This window comes from Mobula hypostoma, chromosome 24, assembly GCF_963921235.1.
Source record: "Mobula hypostoma chromosome 24, sMobHyp1.1, whole genome shotgun sequence".
In the NCBI taxonomy this organism is placed as follows: domain Eukaryota; kingdom Metazoa; phylum Chordata; class Chondrichthyes; order Myliobatiformes; family Myliobatidae; genus Mobula; species Mobula hypostoma.
The window spans coordinates 17,189,100-17,215,894 of NC_086120.1; the positions used below are offsets into that span (position 1 = coordinate 17,189,100).

General features: G+C 42.4%; 1 protein-coding gene across 3 annotated transcripts in view; it reads left to right on the forward strand.

Annotated features, from left to right (window-relative positions):
- The first annotated feature begins 338 nt into the window (after window positions 1–338).
- Window positions 339–26,795, forward strand: part of LOC134337283 (tumor necrosis factor alpha-induced protein 8-like protein 1) — a 65,838-nt gene continuing 39,381 nt past the window's right edge. Inside the window, exon 1 of one of the 3 annotated variants that reach the window (XM_063032156.1) lies at window positions 339–726. The gene's annotated coding sequence lies outside the window, so the exon portion shown is untranslated. The remainder of the gene's footprint in view (window positions 727–26,795) is intronic. The other 2 variants (XM_063032157.1, XM_063032155.1) reach the window with 2 other exon arrangements.

Consider the following 26,795-nt stretch of genomic DNA (forward strand, 5'->3'; position numbering starts at 1 on the left):
TTCCTGCGCTCCACAAAACAGTAAGCTTCACGTATCTCTCACACCGATATAAATAAATAAAGACAAAGGAATCGTCTGGGCGCAGAGTGGGACGCAGGAAAATTCCAACAAGGTGAAAGGCCTTTTAAAGAACGGTGCCGAACTTTTTGTAATATCCATTGAGAAAATGCTCACAAAGGCAGACACTGAATACTTGTCCAGACGTTTGAGTTTCCTTGATACATCAGGGAATGAAGCCCTTGAAGTAGGAAAGGGGTGGGGAAAGGAAATGTCCAGAAAGAAAAATAAACTGGGAACACTGTAGATCGGTTTGTAGGCGCTGCAACTCCCGTCTCAGTGCCCGCCCTTGCCTACTGAGGTTCACACTTCGCTCCATCATTGGTCAAGTCAAATGTCAATAATTCCCCTCCCTCTGCCCTGTGGACCTGACAGATCCTCGCAGATTTGAAACTTTTTTCCCTCCTTTTCTTCCTCCCGGAATCCAGTTTCAAACTCGGCCGAGAAGGGGTTCGGTCTGTCTCTGCGCCGGCCGTCGCATGTTTACCAGGCGAGTGAATCACCCGCTGGAACCTAGTCCTTTAAAGCTGTCCGGAGGAAGCGGAAAGCTTCTTAGGGGGGAAAAGTTGAGAGAAGTTGGCTGGTCGCTGCGGCCGTCCGCGGTTTGAGGAAACCAGGTAAAGCAAACAGTGATTTCAGCTCAACAAAGAGGCTGGTTAATACGTAAAGGTAAAAATAAACGAATGAAGCAAATTGTTTAACTGTGTGTAAAATACAACTACAGGGATTCAAAGTCTGTGGTTGCAGTGTTTGAGTTGTTGAAGTAACCTAGTCTGGGACGTCTCTCCTCCCACAGACCAGAGGATTGGAAATATGTGGAATGAGGGGGGTTTACCGTGCTCTCTTGCAGCCTACTTAAAATAACGTAACTTGTGAAGGATTGATTGATTGTTCTGAGTATTTTCCATCCTCCATGTTTACACAGAATTTCAGCTGCTTTCTCTGTCCAAGAATTGTATTCTTCTCTTGTCATTAAAGTTTAAAGCAAATTATATCCATGTTTGCTTTTTTTTATAATCATATTACAAAATGCGTTACCCTGAGGTGGAACCTGTTTAATGTCAATGTTTTTGTAATTTTAATGATCATTTGTCCTCACTGCATCAAGTTATCGTGACGTGTGACTGAGCCAATCATAAGTGCAACAGGCGTTGGAGTGTTCAACTGCACCAATCAGCCGAGCACGAAACCGGAGGCAGAGAGTTAAATGGTCTCCCTGGTAACGTGTAACAAACCTGGAGTGTGTGTTTCACCTGAGCAGCTCTACCTCCGGTTCACGAGACTCATATTTTCGTACGACTCGTGTTACACTGGGTATCATTGCCCTCGCTGGGTATCAAGTGGCCATTTGTCACGCTGTACATCATTAATCTCCTTAATGAGCCGGAATGTTAAAGGCAGAGTGAAGCTTTCAGTATGAGCACTCTATGACTAATATACAACTTTAATTCGATGTCCTTAAATATGAGATCTGGAATTTTATTGGACCTTAAAGACTGCGATAGCAGACATTAGATTCCTAATCTGCTCTTAGATTCAGGACAGATCTCTGACATTAATAATGTCATTCGGGAGGGGGTGGGGGAAGGGAGTGATAGGGTTGAGATATTTATATTCCACAGCAACAATGCGCATTTATTATTGGTGTTTACTGTCATATCAGATGTGCTAAGTTTGCCACAGACACGCCATTGTCTTGGTCTGACATTTGCGATGCCTTTGGCAATCCAAGTGATTTAGTTTCATTAGCAAAAAGAATTCTTTCATTTTGCTCTGACTCAATCCAATTTGGCACAAACTCTGTTTGCATTGGACTTTGAAATCAATTTCAAAGGTGGGCGGGGGAGCTATGGTTGTGCTTTGAAGGCGGTTTTCCTCATTTGTTTATCCTTCAATGTGTGTCTGGTGGCTCTGAATGGCTAATCTCTAATACATGAGATGGTGTGGGCTAACTTTTGAGGCCACTCCCCTGTATTCTTGATTTGTAGCCTGGAGTATTGAATCTAAATGAACTGGAGGTGTTGAAAAGGTTGCGAGTAATCACCAAATGTTTGATTGTTAGTCCCATGATCTTGATCTGGAAAAAATCTTTCTATATTTCTACAATTCCTGACACTTGTACTGATATTCCCAACATTCACCTTATGTTGCCAGACGTTCTTTAGACAGGTAGAACAAAAATTGCTGGAAGAACTCAGCAAGTCTGACAGCATCTGTGACTGGTCCAGATGAAAGGTCTCGACCTGAAGGAACTGCTATTCATTTTCTTCCACGGATGCTGCCTGACCCACTGAGCACGGCAAACGTTTTGTTTGCTGCTCCAGATTCCAACATCTGCAGTCTTTAGATAAGAGATGAACCTTGTACTTTATACTTTATTGTCGCCAAACAATTGGTAGTAGAACGTACAATCATCACAGCGATAATTGATTCTGTGCTTCCTGCTCCCTGGATTACAAATCAATAGTAAATATTAAAAATTTAAATTATAACTCATAAATAGAAAATAGAAGAATGGAAAGTAAGGTAGTGCAAAACAAAACCCAAGAGGCAGGTCTGGATATTTGGAGAGTACAGCCCAGATCTGGGTCAGGATCCATTCAGCAGTCTTATCACAGATGAAAAGAAGCTGTTCCCAAATCTGGCCGTAGGAGTCTTCAAGCTCCTGAGCCTTCTCCCGGAGGGAAGAGGGATGAAAAGTGTGTTGTCTGGGTGGGTCATGTCCTTGATTATCCTGGCAGCACTGCTCTGACAGCGTGCGGTGTAAAGTGAGTCCAAGGATGGAAGATTAGTTTGTGTGATGTGCTGCGCCGTGTTCACGATCTTCTGCAGCTACTTTCGGTCTTGGACAGGCCAACTTCCATACCTGGTTGTGATGCACCCTAGAAGAATGCTTTCTAGATTCAAGATTCAAGATTCAAAGAACTTTATTGTCATTCTAACCATGCATCAGCTCTGCAGGGCAGAATGAGACAGCGTTTCTCAGGGGCAGTGCAATCATAAGAAACACTGTCTCATTATATGGAGCATCTATAAAAATTAGTGAGGGTTTTAGAGGACAGGCCAAATTTCTTTAGTTTTCTCAGGAAGTAAAGGCACTGGTGGGCTTTCTTGGCAGTGGACTCTGCTTGGTTGGACCAAATCAGGTACTGTGGACAACAAGCATACTGCAGCCATTTATGGCTTATTGGGACCAGAAGCTTTGTTTTATCTTGGTATCCTATTCCGGGGTGTAGAAGCTTACAGATGGCTGCATTATTTTTAACTGTTCCAGTCGAGACCAACATAAACTTCTTTTCAGTTTCACATCTCGGCACCACGTCAGAAACTAGATTTACTCAGCGACTCATTACTAGGAATCAATAATTGCATGTAGTAATTTTTCAGAGCTTTGCTGTTCTTCTAAAAATGGGAGATGCTGGAAACACTCAGCATGTCGGGCAGCAGATGGGGAAAGGGAGACAGAATAAGTTGAAGACCCTTCATTGTTAAACTTTCCCTGGATCAAAGCTGACTTTTGCCTTTGTTAAAAACCGGAATTGCTTCCCTGTCTGGTCAGTGAACCAAAGTATTTTGGGAAGTTTTTGATTTGTCCTGTTAGTCATCATCAAAAACTGTTTATCTTGACTCCCATCTGGAAATTTTCCATATTTCCTCATATTCTGAACTTCACTGTATAATGATCCCATGAGTGCCCTGTGATCTATTTATATCCACATAGACACTCTGGGATGCACTGCACTGGGCTTTCTAAAAATACTCAGAACATACAGTTGTTAATCTGGGAGCCTTTTACGATCTCTCCCCATAGACATTTATTTTCATGCTGGTGAATGTCAGCAAGTTGCCCACAGAAAATCATTGGATAATTCAGCGGATGCCTTTTGGGTTATGCAATTTTACAGAAATCACTTCTTAGCTACTTCCTGTCTTCAGCCAATATCTGCCTTCTGTGTAGCAATATTACAGGGACATTGGTTTAGAAACAGTGATTCAGCTCAGAGTGATTGAGACCCCAAATATTGTCGTCAGTAACTCAAGCAAGTTAGGAAACGAATGTGGGCTAATTAGGTCTCTGTATCCAGTGTCACTCTGCAGTTGCGTTATCGAGGGGACCATCTGGGAAAACGGTATGGCTAAAAGTGCAGTTACTGACTGTGTTTGGTAAAAACATTTTTCTTGCATTTTCTTTATTTGGGTAAGTGTCAGTTGTTCATTTATTTGCATACTTGGCCCTGAGTCAGAAGATTTTGCTCATCCAAATTCCATTATGGAATCTTGAACGCAAATCTAAGCAGATACTCTACTGTAGTAACGTGGGAACACTGTACCACAATAGCCACCGGTTTCTAGACAAGGTGATAAACCATGGACCCTTTCTACCTTCAAAGTAAAAAAGAATCGAGAGTTTATCATAATGCTGAGGCACCCATGCAGCCATCCAGTGTGCTCTGGTGTTTAGGTGATTCCCAGAGGATGATTCAGCTGCTCTCCGTGGTAAGCCCATTTGCTTCTGGTGTCTGTTCCCAGTACCAAGGGAGGGGTCCGCTTGAGTTCCAAGATCAGTTACTTCCAACTAGTTCAAATATGTTTTACTTCCAGATCTGGGTGCAAATAAAGAATTATTGGCATTAATTTGAGGAACAACAGGTATCCGTTTCTTGACTAATTCTTTTCACATGCTCTCTGCCAATAAAATGATTAATCTAGTCATCTACTTGTTGTTGATTTTGAAAGCTAGCGCTGGTGAAACTGTGGTTGCTGCATTTTTTTTTACAATACCACATGGCTACATTTTGAAAGTACTCTGGCTGTTGAGATGAGTGCAATATCTGAAAAGGGATATAATAGGAACAGTATGTACAGTGGACTCTGGTTAATTGGGACACACCAGTACATCTTAGCCCAATTAAGCAGCTGCCCCAATTAGCCAAAGTTTCATGAAAATAGTTAAAAATATATTTTTTTAAAAATACAGATTCATCTTTTAGCTGAGCCTTCCTGGTCATTGGATCTCACTGTAGGTCGCACCCAGCCAGTCTGTTGGAACTGACTTCACATGATAGGACAGGCATGTCCTATCTCACCAGGGTATAAGACCCGCCAGCTACCCTCACCTAATTTAGCCCGCGCTGTCGCTTGCAAACTACTACTTGGAGCCACAGGTGAGAGCTGAGCGTTCACTGGGGATCAAAAATGACATTCAAGATGATTATTGATGCTTTCAAATTAATTGTGATTCCTAAGTTGTCGAAGTAGTGAAATTCTTTCACTTTCACTCAGCCATTTCTGGCACTTCCAAGTCTAAACGCTTGAAATCGCAGTGAGCAAAACAGTTCTGAATTGCCTTCCAGCATATTTCTCTCCAACTATCAGTGACATACATCACTGCTTTCTGAGCACAAGCACATCCAACTGACGCTATTTAAAAACTATTTGTTCGAAGCACGGTGTGGAGTCTGACAGGCACATGACATGCATGTCATTGATGCTAGTTAGAAAATGTTCACCGGTGGTCTCCTGCCCCAGGTAAGTGGCGTGTTGTCTCAAATAAATGAAGGGAAGCCCGGCTATTTTCTCGATTTGTTTTTGTTCTGTAAATGTTGTCCCAAGTAAGTGGCTACCCCAATTAACCAATGGTCTAATGAACTGGAATCCACTGTATTTGATGGATACTTACCATAACAGTAAAATATATTTATTTAGTCTGCAAAAAGACCCACCTATTTTCATACAGCCACTGGTGTGCCCAGTAGTTTATCAGAAATAATAATGGAGATGCAAGAAATTACAGATGCTGAAATCTGGAGCAGACAGTGATAGTCTTGCAGCTGCAAGAAACCGTGTGAAAATAAATCCTTCCAGGGTTGAATTCAGGGTGGATGCATGGATTTATTTTTGAGATGCAGTGTGGAGACTAGATTTAAGGTTACAATGAGAGCTGGAGGCAGTCAGCATACAGAACTCAATAGGCCTTCTGTTCCTTTGCAGAAAAAGTTACATTATTAACCCTGATACAAGCAATTCAAAATGTGTAACTTAAAAAAACACAGTGGAAAAGGAATTTTTATTTATAACTTTCAACAATCTTGCAGCCTCTGGCAACAATGCTGCCACATTCTCAATGTTCCTCTTTACATTGCCCTCTACCAACTCACCTCCCTTGGTATGAGTTTCCAATATAAGAACTATAAATTACTACTGGTATGTGTAGTTTTTTTAAATTTACAGACAAAATGCTGGATGTTTTACTGATGATGGAAAGTAAAATCTGAAACACAAGCAATGCAGATAAGAGGGAGAAAGCGAGCCAAAGACCTGATTGTGCTGAAATGCGTTTAACAAGCTGGGAGGAAGCTTCAGGGATGATTGAGCTGGTGGTGGTGGTGAGGCAGAAAGATTTGAAACAATGTGTGCATGTTTGTCAGTGAAGTTAGGGATTATGGACAGGAATATGTGACTGAAGCTAGTTTCTAATACCATAGGTCAAAGCTTGAAGGGAAGAGGGTGCAATCAGATACGTAGTGGAAAACACTTTCTTAGCAGAATTCATTCTCAAGTATGTCAATAATGGAGGTGAGAACGCAACCAAAATCAAATTTCCTTGAGCCTAAGGACTCAATTGCTGGGAATGCCCAAACATAACAGAAAGTAGTAAACTTTTTCAGCCTCTCCTGTCTGCTACTAAACAGGAGCACATCCTTCTTGGTGAATGTGCTAATATATTGAATTACTTTGATCACCAATCTTTATTTTGTGATTTTTTTTTCCTCCTCCCTCCTGGTGTTTAGAGCTTGCTCCTATTTTCTCTATTGGCTGAGACCATAACTCCAGCCGCAGCACTGAAATGACTATGAGAAAGCAAAAGTTGAGATCGGCAGTTTTCAGTCTGTTGCGGACTTTCCCCGTTATCTGGGAAGCTATGTGTGGCCCGCAGAGTGAAAACAGCTTTGCTGGGTGAGAGCATGTGTTTGTTTTTGACAAGTCACCTGGGCATCAGACAGAGCAAAGGCAGATAACTCGGGCGTGACCAAGATGCTGGTGATATTTTTTCAGTACACTGACTGCACTAAAGAAGAAAGAAATTGCATTTTAAATTTCAAGATCGTTTATTGTACAGGAGAATAAAGGAGAACAAAATGATTTTTACTCTGGATCCAATGCAGCATAAAAAAACACAATAACCAGATAGCACACAACAACAAAACCAAAACAAAAAGTACGAAGGGTCTCGGCCTGAAACGTCGACTGCGCCTCTTCCTATAGATGCTGCTCGGCCTGCTGCGTTCACCAGCAACTTTGATGTATGTTGCAAAAAGTAGAATAAGTAGAAACGTAAAAACAATTCTATAAAACACAATGTACAAGTAACTATTATATACACAGACTGATTGTATGTATATAAGTGACACTAGGTGATGTGGGTTAATGGGTGGAGGTGTTGATCTGCCCGAATACTTGGGGAAAGTAACCGTTTCTGAGTCGAGTGGTCCTGGCATGGATGCTTGCGTAGCCTCTTCCCAATTGGGAGTGGGACAAACAGTCCATAAGCAGGGTGGTTGGGATCCTTCATGACATTGCTGATCTTCCGACACTTTTCTGTATCTGTATCTATCTGCCTGATGGTGGGTAGACTGGTGGCAGTTTTAACCACCCATTGTAGAGCCCCTAACTTGTAGAGCCTCAGGGGCTACACGAGTGGTATGGTTTGATTTGTAACACTATTGAATATATTGACAAAATTATACTGCAAATGTAAGCATTTTGCACTGTTTTTACTTTCTTCATATATTTATATATGTATATATGTGTATATTTACAGTAAATTTAAAGAAAAAGTGGGGAGAAAAGAAAACATGCCAGAAAGGCCATCAGGGTCTCTGGAGCTGTAGCATTGTGAAAGGAAGCCCTTTTGAAATAGAGTACAAGTGATTTAAGGATTTGCTTTGATAATGATGATTAATATCATTGTGTTAGTAATTGAGCAGGTTAAGTAGAAGCAAATTGCCTCCTCTGAGAGCTCCTGAAATCTAAAATTAAATGCAAAAAATTTAGAGAATAAAACAAGAGAATTTTGTCTGCACAGTTGTTTTGTCAGGCTGTAGATTGAATTGTCATTTAAACACTGGAGCAGATGACACTCCATCATGTTACCAACGGACCCGGTAGATGCTTAACAATAATAATCATAATTAATTTATAGAACATTTTTATAGAAACTTGCAGTTCAAAAGTACTTCACAATGGGATGAAGTACAAACAGAAAAATAAAAGACAAAATGATGTTAGTTGAAAGCAAGGTTAATTAAATAGGTTTTTAGTTGGTGTTTAAAAGTGTCAACTGAATCTGCATCCATTCTAATTTTAGATATTGAGTTCCACAGTTCAGGAAAATAGGTTTTTTAAAAAAAGTTGACCTGCCAATTTTCTTTTGAGGGATTTCTCCCTTCTCCAACCCCCTCTTTCATCAATCAACTTCCCAGCTCTTTATTTCACTCCTCCCCATCTGGTTTCACCTATCACCTTGTGTTTCTTCCTCCCCTCCCCCCACTTTCTTACTCTGACTCCTCATCATTTCTCCAGGCCTGCTGAAGGGTCTCGGCCCGAAACGTCAACTGTACTCTTTTCCATAGATGCTGCCTGGCCTGCTGAGTTCCTGCACAATTAGGCGTGTGTTGCAATCCTTTGAGGGGGGGATTGTTTAAATATAAGGAAATTTTCCACATTTTTCTTCAGGCAAAATGAATAATAGGAAATGTTAACAAGGCAGAGTTAACAAATGTTAACAAGTGTAGGGTAAAAGCTCATGAATGATCAACAGCACCACAATGTCTGGTTGGCCCAATGATAAGCTTTCTTGTATTGCAATTTCAGACTCTACTTTTGACATTTGCTATTAGATGCTGTGCCGTAAATTTTATTATGCATGAAGTTGTCCGTGGTGATGTCACTAACAGGTGATATTTTATAGGTACCGGGAAGCCTAGAAAAAATATTACACACGTACAGTTTGCATGTCAGTTAAATTGAATAGATAGAAAATGATAACAGAAAAATGTGGTGAATGCTTTAGGTCTTGAATGCAAAATTACTAATAATTCATAGATATGCATTTTAATTTGAAACCCAAAATGCTGTGTTTGTATTTCCATTTTTAATCTTTTCCAGTATTGAGGTGCAATCTTGCCATGATTCCTATGGAAGGGATGTTAGAATTGTTGCTGGGTCTTATCATTGGCTATGTGGTCTGATTAATCTTCTGGCAAGGTTTTGATATAGGGTTAAAGTGCCTGGTCATGTATTTAACCTGAAACCTTCCATCAGAGAAATATTAATTGTATGTAACAGATTCCAAAAGGGAATTCTTTGTTTAACATGTAGATGGACATTGATAGTTTGGAGAATATTAACAATACGAGTTTAACTTATTTCCCAACATCTTTCACCTTCACGTTCCACTCTCCTTCCCCCCCCCCACCCCCCGCACCTGTACTTTGCCCTTCACTCTTTGACAAACCGCTGAGGTGTAAGTACAGGACTACAGGCTGTCTGTGTCTGTGGGCTCACTTTAGCTCTGAATGCTATTGATTGCTTTTATTATATGTGCGTTGTTTTTCTCTCTCTCTCTACGCATTGGCTGTTGGTCCTTTGATCCAAATGGGTTCTTTTGGGTTTCTTATTTTGTGGCTGCTGTAAGCAGAAGGTTGTATAATTTATGCATACTTTAATAAATGTACTTTGAACTGTGCTCTGTTCCACTCTGTGTGACCGGCCACATCTGTCAGCAGTGCACAAGATCATCAAAAGGCACATCATCAATAGTTGCAATCCCATCCTTGCACCATTTCAACACACACACACGCATTTCCATAACACCTTATTCATTGTATAGCCGATGAATAGTTCTGAAATATAACCTTCTGTAAGAGGCTCAGCCCAAATTGTACACAGCAGGCTCTTGAACACAACGTGTCATGGAGTTATACAGCGTGAAGCCAGGCCCTTTGACCAAACTTTCTATAGGGGCACAATTGAGAGCATCCTGACTGGCCTCATCACTGTCTGGTACGGGAACTGTACTTCCCCCAGTCATGGGACTCTGCAGAGAGTGCTGCGGACAGCCCAGCGCATCTGTAGATGTGAACTTCCCACTATTCAGGACATTTACAAAGACAGGTGTGTAAAAAGGACCCAAAGGATCACTGGGGACCCGAGTCACCCCAACCACAAACTGTTCCAGCTGCTGCCATCTGGGAAATGGTACCACAGCGTTAAAGCCAGAACCAACAGGCTCCGGGACAGTTTCTTCCACCAGGCCATCAGACTGATTAATTCACGCTGACACAACTGTATTTCTTTGTTATATTGACCGTCCTGTTGTACATACTATTTATTATAAATTACTATAAATTGCACATTGCATATTTAGATGGAGATGTAACGTAAAAAATTTTTACTCATGTATATGAAGGATGTAAGTAATGAAGTCAATTCAATTCAATCAATGTCTCATCCACAAGTGTAAGCTCCTTGGAACAGATCAGTGCTTCAGTCTCCAGAGCGAACCCAGCATAAAGGAACTGTGTTGCAACAAGAGCAGGTGAATAATGACCAACAGCATGAACTGTGGCTAACCTCATAGTCATAGTCATAGTCATACTTTATTGATCCCGGGGGAAATTGGTTTTTGTTACAGTTGCACCATAAATAATTAAATAGTAATAAAACCATAAATAATTAAATAGTAATATGTAAATTATGCTAGGAAATAAGTCCAGGACCAGCCTATTGGCTCAGGGTGTCTGACCTTGCAAGGGAGGAGTTGTAAAGTTTGATGGCCACAGGCAGGAATGACTTCCTATGACGCTCTGTGCTGCATCTCGGTGGAATGAGTCTCTGGCTGAATGTACTCCTGTGCCCACCCAGTACATTATGTAGTGGATGGGAGACATTGACCAAGATGGTATGCAACTTAGACAGCATCCTCTTTTCAGACACCACCGTGAGAGAGTCCAGTTCCATCCCCACAACATCACTGGCCTTAACGAATGAGTTTGTTGATTCTGTTGGTGTCTGCTACCCTCAGCCTGCTGCCCCAGCACACAACATGATCACACTGGCCACCACAGACTCATAGAACATCCTCAGCATCGTCCACCTTCCACCTTCCAACTTCCACCTAACTCCCCTGAAACACCCACCCTTCCCTTAAGCACTAACTGCGTGTGCCCAACTGAAAAAAACTATTTGTACAGGGACCATGGTTCGTTACAGGACATATACCGACATGGATAGAGGAATGGCTGACAGACAGGAGGCAGTGTGTCGGAATAAAAGGAGCCTTTTCTGGTTGGCTGCCAGTGACTAGTGGTGGTCCTCAGGTCAGTATCGGAACCACTGCTTTTCTCATTGTTTTTTTCAGTAATTTGGATAATGGAATTGATGACTTTGTGGCAAAGTTTGCAGATGATACAAAGATAGGTGGAGGGGTAGGTAGTGCTGAGGAAGCAATGCAATTGCAACAGGACTTGAACAAATTAGAAGAATGGGCAAAAAAAAGTGGCAGGTGGAATAAATACAGTGCTGGGAAATGTATGATAATGTATTTTTGTAAAAGGAACAATAGTGTGGACTGTTATCTAAAAGGGGAGAAGATTCAAATATCAGAGGTGCAGAGGGAATTGGGAGTCCTCGTACAAGACTCCCAGAAGGTTAATTTACAGGTTGAGTCTGTGGTAAAGAAGGCAAATGCAATGTTGTCATTTATTTGAAGGGGAATAGAATATAAAAGCAAGCAGATAATGCTGAGCCTCTGTTAGACACTAGTCAGGCTGCACTTGGAGTATTGCCAACAGTTTTGGGCCCCATATCTCAGAAAGGATGTGTTGTCATTGGAGAGAGTCCAGAGGAGGTTCACAAGGATGAATCCAGGAATGAAAGGGTTAACATATGAGGAGAGTTTGTCAGCTTTGGACCTGTACTCACTGGAATTTTGAAGAATGCGTGGGGATCTCATTGAAACCTACCGAATATTGAAAGGACTAGATAGGGTGAATGTTTCCTATGGTGGGAGTATCCAGAACTAGAGGGCACAGCCCAAAATTGAGGGGGTGATTGTTTAAAACAGAGGTAAGGAGGAATTCTTTTAGCCAGAGAGAGTAGTGAATCTGTGGAATGCTCTGCCACAGATGCTGTGGAGACCAAGTCCATGCCTATATTTACGGTGGAAGTTGATTGTTTCCTAATCGGTCAGGGCATCAAAGGATATGGCGAGAAGGCAGGTGTATGAGGTTGAGTGGGATCTGGGATCAGCCATGATGGAATGGCAGAGCAGACCTGATGGGCGAAATGGCCTAATTCTGCCACTACAGGTGTCCCCCGCTTTTTGAACGTTCACTTTATGAAACCTCACTGTTACGAAAAACCTACATTAGTTCCCTGTTTTCGCTAATAGAAGGTGTTTTCACTGTTACGAAAAAAGGCAGCGCACAGAAAAAGCAGCGCGCGCCCCGAGCAGCCACTCTCCCCCGGATTCGGAACAGCATTCTCGCCGGCATTGCTTAAACACGTGCCTGTGAGTGGCCCTTAGCAAGATGAGTTCTAAGGTATCGGAAAAGCCTAAAAGAGCTCGTAAAGGTGTTACACTTAGCGTAAAACTAGACATAACTAAGCGTTTCGATCGTGGCGAACGAAGTAAAGACGAAGTGAGTTTGGCTTGTGGAAGTTGACGAAGATGATGTTGAAGAGGTTTTGGCATCTCATACCAAGAACTGGTAGATGAAGAGCTGATGCAATTGGAAGAGGAAAGGATAACAATGAAAACCGAATGCAGTAGCAAACGGACCGAAAGTGAAGTCGTCCAGGAACTGAATGTGAGGCAACTGCATGAGATTTTCACTGCAATGATAAAGTACAACTTTAATTTTGAAAGGGTACATTGTTTTAGGGCATATTTGCAAGATGGTCTGAGTGCTTACAAAGAACTGTATGATAGAAAAGTGCGCGAGGCGAAGCAGTCAAGCATACTGTCGTTTTTCAAGCCTTCCACATCAGCCACAGCAGACGATGAACCTCGAGCTTCGACATCGAGGCAGGCAGTCAGGAGAAGATGAGCTGCCTGCCCTGATGGAAACAGATGACACCCCAGCGTCCCACCACCCCAACCCCGGGCCGCGTACGGATACCGATCCACGAAGAATGCAGCAATAGCCAGGAGGCACCCAGCACATCCCGAAGAAAAAAATCCAAAATAAACAAACTAATTAATTAGGTGTCGCCTGGTACGTAATTGTCAGCCCAGATCAGAGACCATTGCGATTGCGTCGCCTCTGATCTGGGCCGACATTAACGTGCCGGGCGGCACCTAATTAATTAGCTTGTTTGTTTCGGTTTTTTTCTTAAAGATGTGCTGAGTGCTTCCCGGCTACCACTGTACCCCTGCGTTCTTCGCAGATCGGTATCGGTTCGCTGCCCGGAGGGTGGGGGCCACTGCACCACCCCAATCTCCGACGACTCAGCCTAACACACCATCATCGGTGTGCTCAGTGCTGACTTCCCAATTCTGGTAAGTGATACTACACTGTACATATATTATTTCTACTTTATATCGGCTGTGTATTTTTACGTGTTATTTGGTATGATTTGGCAGCTTCATAGCTTAAAGGTTACAAGAGAGCGCTTGCGCGTGTTTTTGCTGATGGCGTGTGCTCCGTGTTTCTGCCGAGAGCGCTTGCGTGAGATTTTCACTACAGAGAACAGTGTGGCATTGATTATGGAAAAGTATTTCTACTTTATATAGGCTGTGTATTCATCATATCGTTCCTGCTTTTACTATATGTTACTGTTATGTTAGGTTTTATGTGTTATTTGGCATGATTTGGTAGGTTATTTCTGAGTCTGCGAATGCTCACAAATTTTTCCCATATAAAGTAATGATAATTGCTTCTTCGCTTTACGACATTCCGGCTTACGAACCATTTCATAGGAACGCCCTACCTTCGGATGGCGGGGGAAACCTGTATGTCTTATGTTCTTATGGCTTGAACTTGATTTTTGCTGTCAATATGCATGCCTTTGACTTATCATATTGTTATCTACACGGGCAGTTCAGTTGCATCTGCATTTCCAATCGGTTTATTATGGTTTGCCAACTGGATTTGCATCAAAGTGCAATCAGCCTTGCAGGACCTCTTTGTAGACCTGGTAATTGCTCTGCTGTGGGTGGACAAGCCAGTGCATATCAGCAGCCTGTTATCATTCTTTTCCTTTATTTATTGTTCCCAATTTGGGCTGAATTGCAGTTTAATCGGGGCTGTTGTTGATTGCCAAGCACTGTATCAAATTTGATCCCACATGAATAATTTGCTTTAATTATTGAAGGAATGTTGGCTGAAGACAAAAAAGGCAAAGGTCTTTTATTAAGTATTCTGAGGAATTTAACAGCCCCAGTGATCTCTCTGCCTTGACAATAATTACAGCATATTGTAAAATAAATGATAGAAGGAAACTGTAACCACTTAAAGATTTTGGGTGAGAAATGTGGGTAACCATTCTTGAAACCGCCTTTCATAATTGCGTACAGCTTTTTACATAACAGTGTTTTCTTCTCTTTTCAAAGAATAGGGATTCCCTTTCCCCACCATTCATGCTATGAATCTTCTCCGTTTCCCGGACGTCTGTGCTGGCTACATCCTCTTGTTGCTTTAACAGGGTTAGGGTTCCTCTTGCCTTCACTTTCCACCTCATGGGCCTATGCACCCAGCATATCATTCTCTGTAACTTCCACCATCTTCAATGGAACCCCACCACCAAACACAGCTCTAGGTCCCCTGTACTCTCTGCTTTCCACAGGGATCATTCCCTTGTCCATTCGTCCATCCCCACTGATCTCCCTCCTGGCACTTATCCCTGCAAGTGTAAGAAGTGCTACACCTGCCCATTCACCTCCATTCAGGGCCCCAAACAGTCCTTGCAGGTGAGGCAACACTTCACCTGCAAATCTTTCGGAGTTGTGTACTGTACCTGGTGCTCCTGGTGTGGCCCCCTCTACATTGGTAAGACACCTCCCTCTGCAACTGGATCCTAGACTTCCTGACTGGGAGACCTCAGTCAGTCCGGATTGGAAGCAGCATTTCCGACACCATCACACTGAGCACGGGGGCCCCCCCAGGTCTGTGTGCTCAGTCCACTGCTGTTCACTCTGCTGACCCACGACTGTGCCATAACACACAGCTCGAACCACATCAAGTTCACCGATGACATGACCGTGGTGGGTCTCATCAGCAAGAATGATGAGTCTGCATACAGAGAGGAGGTGCAGTGGCTAACGGACTGGTGCAGAGCCAACAACCTGTCTCTGAATGTGAACAAAACAAAAGAGATGGTTTGGACTTCAGGAGGACATGGAGCGACCACTCTGCGCTGAACATCGATGACTCCTCCATAGAGATCGTTAAGAGCACCAAATTTCTTGGTGTTCACCTGGCGGAGAATCTCACCTGGTCCCTCAACACCGGCTCCATAGCAAAGAAAGCCCAGCAGCGTCTCTACTTTCTGCGAAGGCTGAGAAAAGTCCATCTCCCACCACCCATCCTCACCACATTCTACAGAAGTTGTATTGAGAGCATCCTGAGCAGCTGCATCACTGCCTGGTTCAGAAATTGCACCATCTCGGATCACAATAGTGAGGTCAGCTGAGAAGATCATCGGGGTCTCTCTTCCCGCCATTAGAGACATTTACACCACACACTGCATCCGCAAAGCAAACAGCATTATGAAGGACCCCACACACCCCTCATACAAACTCTTCTCCCTCCTGCCATCTGGCCTGAAACATTCAGGCTCTCACGACCAGACTATGTAACAGTTTCTTCCCCCAAGCCATCAGACTCCTCAATACCCAGAGCCTGAACTGACACCCTACTGCCCTCTACTGTGCCTATTGTCTTGTTTATTATTTATTGTAATGCCTGCACTGTTTTGTGCACTTTATGCAGTCCTGGGTAGGTCTGTAGTCTAGTGTAGTTTTTGTGTTATTTTACGTAGTTCAATGTAGTTTTTGTATTGTTTCATGTAGCACCATGGTCCTGAAAAACGTTGTCTCGTTTTTACTGCGTACTGTACCAGCAATTATGGTTGAAATGACAATAAAAAGTGACTTGACATGATATAGATCTGGGGACCGCTTTGTTGAGCACCTTCACTCCATCCACAAAAAGCAGGATTTCCCAGTGGCCAACCGTTTCAATTACCATTCCCATTTCGACATGTCAGTCCATGGCCTCCTCTACCCCCACAACGAGGCCACTCTCCAATTGGAGGAGCAACACCTCATATTCTGTCTGGTTAGCCTCTAACTTGATGGCATAAACATTGATTTCTCCACTTACGGTAATTGTTTCCAATCCTCCTTCTCTCTTCTTCAATTCCCCACTCTGACCCTTCTCTTCTCCCCTCCTGGTTTTCCTCTTCCTTCCCTTTCTCCCATTGGTCCACTCTCTTCTCCTATCAGATTCCTCCTCCTGTCGCCCTTCTGCACCTGTCACTTCCCAGCTTTGTAGGTCATCTCCTCTCCCCCACCCAGCTGGCTTCACCCATCATCTTCTAGCTTGTTCTCCTTCCCCTTCCTCCACCACCTTATTCTGGCTTCACCCCCTTCCTTTCAATCCAAATGAGGGGTCTCAGCCCAAGATATCGAATGTTTATTCATTTTTATAGATACTACTTGACCTGCTGAATTCCTCCAGCATTTTGAATGTGTGGCTCAGAATCAGATTAGATCATTGTCACAGACGCCAGGGTGCAATGTATTTCCTCGCCTGCGTGAAGCTCACAGAGTGAATAGTATACAGGGCAGGAATAAAGACAACACTAAATAAAAATAGCAAGTGTGACACAACAGAATGTTGCAAAGCAACTCATGCAATCTAAAGCGGTGCAAAATCAAATGCTGAAGTGTCAACAGAGTTACTGAGAGCGATGGAATTAAGAATAGGAGAATGTGGCAGTGACACCAGGAAGGGGTTGTGACTGGCTTAGAAGTCTAATAGCTGTAGCAAAGAAGCTGTTCTTGAATCTGGTCGTCTTGGGCTTTCAGTCTCTTATACATTCTCCCAGAAGGTAAGAAGAAAGAAAATTTCATTTCATTTTGATCAGTTTCACTTTGATCTTCCATTACCAGTTTGTAGGATCAATGATCCTAAAAGAAATCCAAATCATCTCCTGTAATCTCCTCTGATTATAGACACCACTTCTGAGGGGGAAATGCTTCTCATTATCTATTTAATCTCCGCCCTTCATAATTTCATATCTATACGGTCCACCTCTTGACTCCTTTCACTCGCCAGAAAGTAAACTCAGTCTATCTGGTTTCCTGAGCAACTTTATGGTGAATCTCTTCTGCACCCTCTCCAGTGTGCTCATACCCTTCTGCTAGTTTGGTGAACAGAACTGCACACAGTACTCCAGATGAGCCCTAACCAATGTTTTGTATGGTGATACCACAACCTTCTTCCTGTTGTATTCCATGCCCTGACTAATGAAGGCAATTATCCATTGCACATTTTAATTACCTTATTTACCTGTGCTGCTATCTTCTGGTATCCTTTGACTCATAGACAATAACCCTTCTTTTCCTCTCAAAATGCATAATGTAATTTTTCATGATTAATTTCCATCTGACATTGTCCATCTTAACAACTCATCAATGTTATTCTGCAATCGCAAATACTCTCTTCACTACAATAACAGCAGTTTTTGTGTCATTTTCAAATTTGCCATTCATACGTCATCCTCACACTAGGTTGTTAGTGTATATAACAAACAGCAAATGTTAAGTACTGAGATACACACTGGTCACAGGCTTCCAGTACCTTTGCAAAAAGAGTAACAACCCTTACCAAGGATTATGTTCCTGATGAAGAGTCTCGGCCCAAAACATCAATTTATTTCACTCTATTGATGATGCCTGACTTGCTGAGTTTGCCCAGAATTTTATGTGCATATTGCTCAAGATTTCCAGCATTACAGAATCGCTTGTGATCCTTAACCTACACTCCCTGGCTCTTATCACCAAGCCAATTTTGGGTCCAATTTGCCACTTTGACTTGGATCCCATGGATTCTTGCACTTTGGACTTTTTCTGTGAGGCTTTGTCAAAGTCTTCACAGAAGTCCATGTAGACTGCTCTAAGTTGACTACCCTCATTGGCACGCTCCATCATCTCCCTGAAAAAGCACAATTAAATTACCCAGATAAGATCTTCCCTTGATTGATCCTTGCCTCTCTAAATGCAGCTGAATTCTGTCCCTCAGAATACCTTCCATTAATTTCCCTTGCCATTCACATTAATCTTACTGACGTTTAATCAGCTTGCTTATCTCCGCTGCCCTTGTGAATAAGAATACTGTATTTACTGTCTTCTAGTCATCTGGCACCACTTCTGTAGCAACATTTCTGTTTCAGCCCCAACAAACTCCTCAGAGAGCAGCCTGGGGTGCATTTTCACCAGGCCTTGGGAATTTATCCATCTTTAACTGTGCTAAGACATCTAATACCTCATTTTGAATGGTAATTGATGCTAGAAATTCCACTGTCTCCCCGAATTCTCCAACTACAGAATCCCTCCAGGCCAGATTACCACTTTGCTCCCTTATAAGTCCTACTCTTTCCCCAGTTACTTTTTTGCCCTTGATTTGTAAAGGGCTTTAATCTTGTCCATCGATGCTATTTTGTGCTTCCTCTTTCCCCACTACTTTTTTTAAATGCCTGTCTCACTACAGTTTCTGTATGACTGGACCTCCTGTTTTTGTTCCCTGAAGCTATTATAAAATACCTTTTTATCCAGCTCCCAATATTCCTTTACATCCTTTCAACTTGTTTGCCTTGCCTTCACCATTACAGGAGCACATTGACCCTGAACTCTTAGTATTTTATTTTTAAATGACTTCCACCTCTCTCTGCTTAAAGCAGCTGCTCCCTCTCTGCTTTGTCAGTCCTGTTGGAGACAGCTTTTTCCTCAAATTTAGATTGTTGATTTTCAGACTGCCCTTAACTATTGGTCCACTAGGAATTATTTGGAGGTGTGTTTTGTTGGGGAAAAAAAAACTGTTCCTGTGTTTTCTCCTAAATTCTCTCAGTCATCTCAAGTTTGTTTATGCATCTTGCATTTTAGCCTTTGTAGGCAGTGCCAAATAATTAAAACTGCCGTGAGGAAGCTAACTTTGCTTATGAAAAGTAAGTTTGAGCTGCCTCCTTTTTGGCATTTGGATTGGCACTTGGGAAAAACTTCAATGTGCACTGTTAACAATCAGCAAAAAAAAAACAATTTCCCTGACTTTGCGAAATAATTGACAACTTGTTTCCACCTTCTGTCCCCTTTGCATACGAAGCTGTTGGATACAATGGGTTTGAAGCTACAAAAAGACTGTGACTTTCTGTTCATTTTTAGATAGCAGAAGCTATTACTTGTTGTGAGGAGTGGGAGATTTAAGAAGCGAAGCCTCTCAGGACTTTTAGTCCAGTTTCATATTGATTGAGTAATTTGGCAATTGACAAGGGCCAATAAAATGAATTCAATAAAAGACAGAAAACAGACAATTTCACAGGTTCATAAACAGTGAGTACCAGGTGATAATATTCATTTTAAAAAGCCAAAATGGTTAACTACAGCAGAAGGATTTACGTATTCCATTACACAACAGATAACTGGATATTGTGTACTGAGTAGATTGAGCAGTATTTTAAAGCACTTACGCTAGAAGTGAATGGCAAATTAATTAAAATGGAATTGGACACAGGCTTGGCTGTTTCAATCATTCCACAAAGTGTGTTTGAAAGGCACTTCAAAGATGCTGAACTGAAGCCTGCAGATATCCAACTAAGAACTTGTAATGGAAAAAAGATAACTCCTGTGGGAATGACATTTGTAACAGTGAAAAATAACAACCAACAAGCTACATTGGTCTTGTGTGTGGTAAAAACAGGAGGACCAGCGTTGTGGGGACATGACTGGCTGAGACAACCACAACTTGATTGGAGATCCACTCACGACTTGCACGCCATATCCTCTGCAATAGAGTCAACCGAAAGTGAGTTAAAAAAAGTACTGGATGATGTCACATCTGTCCCCATGATGTATACAATGAACTGTTGCCCAAGAGAGGGCAAGGGAAAAGGGGTATTAGGTCCAGCCTCTGTGTTTCTGATTGCAAAGCATGTTGCATGAAGGAAGGACCATGCTGCTCAAAGCAATCTTGAAAGTGATGAAAGCAGTTTTTGGTAACATATCTGAGGAAGCCTCTGATAGGTTAATCAGTCAGTTACTTGTGAAACATGGCTTGGTTTTAAGCTGGAAGAGGGTTTAAGGAGCTTCAGGACAGTTGCAAGCATTCGGTTTTTGTGGGTGTAAAGAACCAGAATCTACTCTGCGAGCATTAAGGTTATTGCATGAACTTCAAGTAGGAGACAAAAAGCTGCTTGTAAAAGTAGATTCAAAGACCAAAGTCCAGCTGGATGAATGGAAGGCCGAAAAGAAAGGTGTCAATGGAGATACAAAAACAGAGGGTTTATCAGATAATATTGTGGATGCAGAAACCAAGAGGAGAGATCCGGGATAAAAGGAGCAACGTAAGGTTTAATAAAAGAATACTCCTGTGAACTAAATGGATCTTCCCAAACTCCAGATGCTCAAACTAGAAGAAGAAAAAGGATGGAGAAGAAAGGTAGCCAGAGCTGTCAGAACCACTTTCTGCAGTCTAAGGGTCAACTCCTACAACCATCACGGAGGCCCCAGAACCTGAGATGGTTTTCACAGTCACAAAGTAGAGTGACCTCCCTCGTCAGGAAAAACATCCCACAAGAGTAAGAAATCCTCTTCAGTGATTAATTATTTAGGCCTGAATGGGGCAATTTAAAACTTACTGTGCTGTAAGTGTCTGTATAGAAGTTGTATTATACATATACTGTATATCTAGTTGAGATGCATTCTATATTGTGTTGCAGTTTATAGCTAAGCAGGGGAGTGTGTGTATTTAATATTTCAGTAGTATTTGGGTAATATTGTAAGTATATTTGATTACACATTCTTCATTTATATAATTTATTACAGATTATATATAAAATGAGTGAATTGCTTACATCGTCACACTATCACATGCTTTGTGCACTCCTAGCTTAAAGTAAAAAAAACAAAATAAGATTTGCATATGTAAACACGAGGAATTCTGCAGATGCTGGAAATTCAAGCAACACACATCAAAGTTGCCAGTGAACGCAGCAGGCCAGGCAGCATCTCTAGGAAGAGGTACAGTTGACGTACCTCTTCCTAGAGATGCTGCCTGGCCTGCTGCGTTCACCGGCAACTTTGATGTGTGTTGCTTAAGATTTGCATATCTCGGCTCTCTGTTTTCCTTTGAATTAGTTTTTGTTTTGGAGTTACAAAACATAACAGCAAGGTGACTTGTCAGGAGAGGGCAAGAGAGCAGGCAGGCAGACAGTGCAAAGTAGCCCTGTGATTGTTCCTCTCGATGACAAGTATGCTGCTTTGGATTCTGTTGGTTTGGGGGTGCAGTCCGGAGCTGAGCAGAGAATTGGCATTGTGAAGTACCACACTTTGCATGTCAAACTTGAAGGCAGAGTACATGTTTAATTAGTAACAATGTGGAAATTTAGAGGAATCCATAAATCCATCAGACTTGATGTGCAAGTTAATAGAATGGTTAAGAACGCATATGGTGTGTTGGCCTTCATTAGCTGGGGAAATGAGTTCAAGAACTATGCAACCCTGTGAAACTCTGGTTAGAACACACTCGGAATACTGTGTTCTGTTTTGGTCGCCTCATCATTCTGGGAAGAATGTGGATGCTTTAGAGAGGGTGCAGAGGAGATTTACCAGTGATGTCTGGATTAGAGACCGTGTCTTATGAGGAGAGGTTGAGTGAGCTAGGGTTTCTCTCTTTGGAGCGGAGGAGGATAGAGGTGTATAAGATGATGAGAGGCATAGGCTGAGCGGTCAGCCAGCACCTTTATCCCCCGGTGAAAATGGCTAATACATTAATGTGTCTGGAGGAGAGTATAGAGGGGATGAGGTAGTTTTTTAAACTCAGATAGTGGGTGGTGGTGTGTGGGACATGCTGCCAGGGATGTTGGTAGTAGAGGCAGATCCATTGTGGATATTTGAAAGATTCTTAGATAGACACATGGATTAAAGTAAAATGGAAGGCTTTGTGGGAGGAAAGGATGTATTGATCTTGGAGAATGTTAAAAGATCAACACAACATTGTGGGTCGAAGGGCCTGTACTGTGTTGTACCGTTCTATGTTCTACAAAAATGAGCAGACTTCGGGGCCCCAGCGGTAATGCATCAATTGTGATCCCGGGTGATACATCCCACCCATCTGTCAAGGGCTGAAACTTGTCAGTGCCAAACACTAACCCAAACCCAACCTGTATTTCCAGCAGACTACAAGGGCCAGCGATTGAGAGCAGAACTTGTTCCCTACCCTGCCCAGAGGGAGACAGCACTGACTGCAGCTCCCTTCCCCACCCAACGCCATCTTGCCGGGTAAGCCACCCTCCCAGAACCACAGGCAACTCTGCAGGGGCAAGGAAGCAAATCGATACCATCCAATTTTTGTTTTGTAGCTTAAGGAAAGAAAGTAGACTCATCCAACGGCTTATGGTGAGATTGGATTTCACAAAATGTTTTCTATTTAACTTTAAAGTTTAAATGGGAAAAATCTGAACACTTTTAGGTTATAAGGAAGTAGTAAGAACCTTGGCATCTCCTTTCTGTTTGTTTTACAGCTTTACTTAGCAATACAGTGTGGACCCTTCTATCCCTTTGAGTCACACTGTCCCAGCAACCCCTAAACCCCCATTAACCCTTAACGTAATCACAGGACAATTTACAATAACCAGTTCACCTACTCTGGGTGCATTTTCACAAGATCACTTGATGCCAAAGTTTTTTTTTCTATAACGCTTTTTCACTCATATGCCCAAGTTAGTCACCTGTTTCTTCATGTTTCTTAGTAGAAGTATTGCCACTATTACATTGGAAAACTCATCACTTTGCTTGTTTATATTTTTTGGAACGGAAAGTTGATCTGAGTTAAAGTATTCTTCATGAATAATTCATTGATTAAGGTGATTACCAGCACTGAGCTTGGTTTGTGAATGAAGGGGAAATAACTTGTAATCTACAAAAGTGACGTTTCACTATTTGAATGTTTTGTGTAATGTGTGTTTGAGCTGGGATAGTTGCCAAATTAACAGTCCAGCTGGAATAGTATATGGTGCATGAAAAGATCCAGGGGGCTTGCAAAGTCATGTGCTTTGTTTAAATGTTGACAGAACATTTGCGTTTCTAGGTTGGTAACTAACCCGCTGTTTGCATGTTTGGACAGAATGTATTGTAATTTAGAAGATTTCTGGTGCTCTGCCAAACAGAGGAAAAGTGACTTCTGGCATCGAGTCCCAGCGGGATTACATTTGTTTTGTGTGTGCAAGATTTGCGCTTGGGAAACACAGCAAGGGAGGTGTAAATGCAGCATTTGCATGTCACAAAATGTGAAGTTTGATTAGATTTACTGTAATTTTCTCATTTGTATTTCCATGTAGAATTCTGTATAGAATTCACTCCAATGTCATTATTCAATTAGGTCTAGAATATATTTCAGTTCTGTATGTTGATAGATAAGTTGTCCCTGTCTTTAAAACATGGAATACTAAAGCATAACTGAACATGATTTTTATCCATGTTCAGTGCCTCCCTGCAGCTGCCATATAGATTGGCTAGGACGCCGCCTCATGGCGCAGTTAGCAAACTACACTTCTTGAAGATACGGCATTTGATTTCATCAACGCCAGACCCAAACTCCGGTGACTGCTTCTTGAAAATCATATGTGCATAAGATCAGGATTAGCTAAGGCAGTGATAACCCTGGTGATGTGGCTGGCCTAGTCCCTGGTGTATAAGGATGAGTCTGAAGAAGTACATTCTGTTAATGATTTTCCTTTTTGGATTACCACCATGTTTTGAGCAGTCTGTCTGGATGCCATGCAAAGCAGAGATTTTCATTGTGTCTCAGTGCATATGCCACCAATAAACCAATTACTTGTTACCCCTTCCTGCTACTCCATTCTCCGTCCTGTGGACAGAAGGACAAGAGGAAAGCTAGAGTTTAAAGGACAACAGGAATAAAGAATATTGAATTGTTCTGGATTTTTGCCAGATTTGGCATATTACTGGGGTTGAGTTCCAAAGCACACCTTCCAAGACAGCGGAAAAGCAGAGTGGATGGAGTGACACAGTTCTTGCTGTTGCAGTTGCTAAGAATGGGGAACATCGAATGATGGAATGACAGTGATGGGGTGAAAGAGCCAAATGTGATATGATAGTTTTGCTTAATACAAGGACTGGTGTCTGGGAGGGCTTGTAGGAAAGGTAGGTTCAAATGTAACCATCATGCGGGAGCTCAGAAATATCTGAAAGGAAAGAAATAACTATGATGAGAGGGCAGAGGAATGGGATAGCTAGTTCTCTCTTGTACAGGATTGGTATGGACTCAACATGCTGAATAGTGTCCTTGTAAACTTTCTGAAATGTTATGGGTAAATTCAGAAGGATTCCTGTTGATGAATAAATATAGTGATGAGCTGCTTACACTGAGCCCTGAGCACCACTAGCCACTTTTCAGCAAGGCTGCAGCCTGCAGCAGGAGACCCTGGAGACACCAACAGGAAATTCTCACATTCCTCTGCTCCTAGTGTAAGCAATTTGATTCTTTCAAGCAAGCACTGATTCCAGGCAATTTTACAGCAACCTGGATTTGAGGGGGATTACTAAAGTGCAGGAATTGCTAGAAAATTTGTGGTGATCTAGGAATCACTCTATGAAGCCTTTCTGGAGTTAAACTGTTGTTAAATTCTGCAAAGCCTGGTTTTGTTTTTCAGCCCAGTATTGGTTTCATGTAAATTATAGAGTAAACCACAGTTGTCAGCTGTGACTTGGTGGAAGGAATTTTGCAGAGTTGAAAGTTCATGAGTTCAGATGCTATTCACGGGACTTGAGCATGCAATATAGGCTGACGCTTGACTACAGAAATGTGGGAAATCGCACTATTGGAGATGTCAATTTTGCATTTCTTTCTTAGCTTCACACGTGAGAGAGATTTTCCTCCAAAACAGGGCTTGGCTTTTTAGGAAATGTTTTTTATTTTGGCATCACCCCTGCCAAGCTGATCTTGAGGGGCACCTGCAGGTTTGTGACAGGCGTTGCGACAGACGCCACTTTGGTGAGACTATAAGCTTGTGCGCAGCCTCTGCCTACCAGCAGTATGCAAAGTAGGCTGTAAATTAATACTGACATGTCGGAGCCTTTTTAGTCCTTGCACAGTTGAACATGTTTAGCACCAGGAAGGACCTCGCACCAGGAAGCCACAGTTTTCCTTTTTAAAGGGGTCATCAACTAGTTGAAGGTTGATTGTTAATAGATTCTACAAATGCTTGTCACGGCTTGCTAGCGGGCCTCGATTGGTGGGTGTTGATTGTGAGGCCTATGCTCTTGGATGTTTCAGTGAATGAATCAGTGATCTGTGTACAAAACACGGGAGAGAATGGACTTTGCTCTTAACATTTCCCAAGACATGACTCCTTCAGCAACCTATGCCCTCTGCTTAGCACTGAGCTCCAACAGTAAAGCTCTTTGAAACTCTGGCCAGTGTGGGCCCCTTCTCATGCTTTGTAAGTCATTTCTTAGTGAGGGAGGCTACTGGTGAGAAATCCAGGGAGTCACACAGCACAGAAATGGGTCCTTCAGACCAACTGGTGCATACTGATCCAAGCTACTCTCATTTGCCCACATCTGGCCATAAGACCAAAAGAGATAGGAGCAGAAGTAGGCCGTTTGACGCATCGAGTCTGCTCCACCATTCAATCATGGGCTGATCCAATTCTTCCAGTCATTCCCACTCTCCTGCCTTTTCCCCATACCCTTTGATGCCCTGGCTAATCAAGAACCTATCTATCTCTGCCTTAACTGCACCCAGTGACTTGGCCTCCACAGCTGCTCATGGCAACAAATTCCACAGATTTGCCACCCTCTGACGAAAGTAATTTCACCGTGTCTCAGTTCTAAAAGGACGTCTTTCAATCCTGAAGTCATGCACTCTTGTCCTAGACTCCTCTACCATGGGAAATAACTTTGCCATATCTAATCTGTTCAGGCCTTTTAACATTCGGAATGTTTCTATGAGATTCCCCCCCTCATTCTCCTGAATTCCAAGGAATACAGCACAAGAGCTGCCAGGATGTTCCTCATACGGTAACCCTTTCATTCCTGGAATCATTCTCATGAATCTTCGCTGAACCCCCTCCAATGTCAGTATATCCTTTCTAAAATAAGGAGCCCAAAACTACACACAATACTCCAAGTGTGGTTTCATGAGTACCTTAAAGAGCCTCAACATCACTTCCCTGCTCTTATAGTTTATACCTCCGAAAATGAATGCGAACATTGCATTTGCCCTCTTCACAACTGACTCAACCTGGAGGTTAACCTTTAGGGTATCCTGCACAAGGACTCCCAAGTCCCTTTGCAGCTCTGTATTTTGAATTCTCTCCCCAGCTAAATAATAGTCTGCCTATTTATTTCTTCCACCAAAGTGTATGACCATACACTTTCCAACATCGTGTTGCATTTGCCACTTCTTTGCCCATTCCCCTAAACTATCTAAGTC